This window comes from Lycium barbarum, chromosome 12 (assembly GCF_019175385.1).
Source record: "Lycium barbarum isolate Lr01 chromosome 12, ASM1917538v2, whole genome shotgun sequence".
NCBI classification, from domain to species: Eukaryota; Viridiplantae; Streptophyta; class Magnoliopsida; order Solanales; family Solanaceae; genus Lycium; species Lycium barbarum.
This window is the reverse complement of record NC_083348.1, coordinates 16,236,270-16,239,116: the sequence shown is the minus strand read 5'-3', so window position 1 is coordinate 16,239,116 and position 2,847 is coordinate 16,236,270. Positions and strand designations below refer to the sequence as shown.

The 2,847-nt window shown below is 37.0% G+C and overlaps 1 long non-coding RNA gene across 1 annotated transcript; it reads left to right on the top strand.

Moving 5' to 3' along the window:
* The first annotated feature begins 227 nt into the window (after window positions 1–227).
* Window positions 228–2,262, top strand: LOC132625020 (uncharacterized). Its single transcript, XR_009576612.1, has 3 exons — window positions 228–577; window positions 1,067–1,115; window positions 1,916–2,262. It is a non-coding gene; the product is annotated as an uncharacterized LOC132625020 (long non-coding RNA).
* Window positions 2,263–2,847: the final 585 nt, after the last annotated feature.

Below are 2,847 nucleotides of genomic sequence, written 5' to 3'. Positions count from 1 at the left end.
AAGAAAGGAAACTTACCTTAATTAGGTGTGCCACCTTTCCACGTGTAGGATTGATGCAAAATATTAAAGTGACTCATATCAATATAAGGTGATCTGTTGCTATTGTAAGATGTGTACAATTCATTTATATTATTTAGGGAAAGTGGACCCCACAATCCAAAGGCATTGGAATTAATTTGGCATAGTACTTGAATCAAAGTCATCTTTTTTTTAACAAGTTGAAACGAACGTGAGCAGCAGCAACAAGAAAAGTGTATTTGAGGTTATTAACAGCAACTTGAGCTCTTATTTTATTTCACCATTCAGTAGACTAATTTCCTAAATAAGGGTGCTGTAGGAAAGATTTTATACAACAATTGTTTGGAGAGCTCTCACGTTGAATTAAGAACCTTGCGATTTAAGAAAGTTGAGCAGCAACGTAATTACCCATTACGATGAAGAAAAAGTCAAGCAGCATCATTATTTTACGGGTATCACTAATTGCTTCGATCTTGTTATTCCATATTGTCGTGTTGTTGACTCCGGGCTTTCTTCGCAATGAAGTAAGGTGGAAAAAGATTAAATCTTGACATATAAGGTAAGAAATCGTCTCTCCTATATGTATTTGAGTTATTCGAGTCGTATCTACGTGCTAGATAAAAGAATTACGAAAACTATATCGGAAATCTGATAAATTTTTTATTGTTATCATGTGGGATGTTTGATTGTTGTTATGAATTGTTTTGTAGACTGGAATATCGTGGGTTTGGTTGTAGTTGTTTTTGTTATGTTTGTTGTTATACTATGTATATACGGAAATAAAGAAGTGTATACGAGCATCGGTATAGGAATTTATATTAGGCAGTTTTGGAAGTGATTTTGAGAATGGATTTGATTCTATTTGGGCATGTATTTGTTGATATTGATATTAGTATGGAGATTGATGTTTTGGCTAAATTGGAATCATAAGGATTATTAAGTTTTTAAGGAAGATGCTACCCGAATATCGTTAGATTTCTAAGTAATTAAGGATTGGTTTGAAAGAGCATCCTAATTTGATTATTGGCATATTTGGTATTGTTTGTAGATTGGTGAAGACCGAGACCTAGGTTATGTTTAATTTGAGAAACGACAAGGTATGTAAAGCTAACACTTCCTTCTTTTTGGCATGATCTTTATAAAACAAACAGACGACGTATATATGACTCCAAAGAAGCTCCTATTCTTAGAACTGCTACGATGGCTAATGTTCTTGATTTCCAGAAGCTATTTCGTTATTTCTTGATACATGTATGCGATTCCAGAAGTTCTATTTGATATAAACCATAGCGATATTCGAAAGGTACTTGATACGACTGTTGTCTTGATTTTAAAATTATAGTTCGTCTTGATTATTCTATCTAGTCTCAAATATGATTTAATTTGCATATGGTTGCTCACTACTCTACTCGTGCATGCCTCAATATGTCTTTCACTGAGTCCCCGGCCAGGATACGTTTTCGTGCACAGTTTCACTGCATTGTTCACCGAGTCCCTCACTAGAGGGCCGGGATATGATATATATATATATATATATATATATATATATATATATATATATATATATATATATATATATGATGGTGTTATGATGTGATGGCGTTATGATGTGATGGTGTTATTATGTGACGGTGTTATGATGGGTTTATGGCGCCAAGGATGGTATGTGACGACCTTATTCACCGAGTCCCATAATGGGCCAGATATGATATATTATATTGATATGCATGATTTTCAATTCATAAGGCAAGTGTATTTATAATTTAAAAGTCATGCTTGTTTTTGGTAATCTTTATTTCAGTTATGATCCCGTTTATTGTATTTCATGCTTTATATACTCAGTACATATTCCGTACTGACCCCCCTTTCTTCGGGGGGCTGCGTTTCATGCCCGCAGGTACAGATAGTCGGTTTGGTGACCCTTCAGCATAGGACTTCTACTCAGCTGTCTTGGAGAGCTCCGTTGTTCCGGAGCCTAGACTTGTGGTACAGATCTTATGGTGTATATATATATGTTTACCCAGGGGTACGGCGGGGCCCTGTCCCGTCATATTTCGCTATCGATATTCTTAGAGGTCTGTAGACATATGTGTGGGTTGTGTATAAGTTTGTTCAACTGTATCTATACGATGTGCTATAGATATGCTCTTCTGTAGTTGCAGCCCTGTCAGCTCGCGTATCATGTTGATATGTTGTGGCAGCCTTGTCGGATTGCGTATCATATTATGTTCTGATCTGTTGTGACTCCCCAGGAGACCGGTTATTTGGATATATGTATATATGATGATGTTATGAACCCATGGAGTTCTTTTGCAAGTTTCCATATTGATTTTAGCTTCAGTTGACTATATCTTACAGGTACGTATACGAGTGTCCAGGTCGGGCACTAGTCATGGCCCACGGGGTTGGGTCGTGACATTTTCTTCCAGTCAGGACTACTTATTCAGCTGAAGACTATGTGAGGTTATACATCAGGGAGATAGTAAGACTTGATGGGATTCCCACAACCATTATTTCAGACAGAGGAGCTCAGTTTATAGCTAACTTCTGGAGATCGTTCCAGTGAGGATTGGGGACACAGGTGAGTCTCAACACAACATTTCACCATCTGACTGATGGACAGGAGGATCGTACTATTCAAACGCTAGAAGATATATTGCGAGCCTGTGTTATTGACTTCAGAGGTAGCTGGGATGATCATTCTCCACCTATTGAGTTTGCTTATAATAATAACTACCATTCTAGTATTCAGATGGCACTATACAAGGCCTTATATGGGAGGAAGTACAGGTCATCTATTCGTTGTTTCGATATTGGTGAGACAAAGTT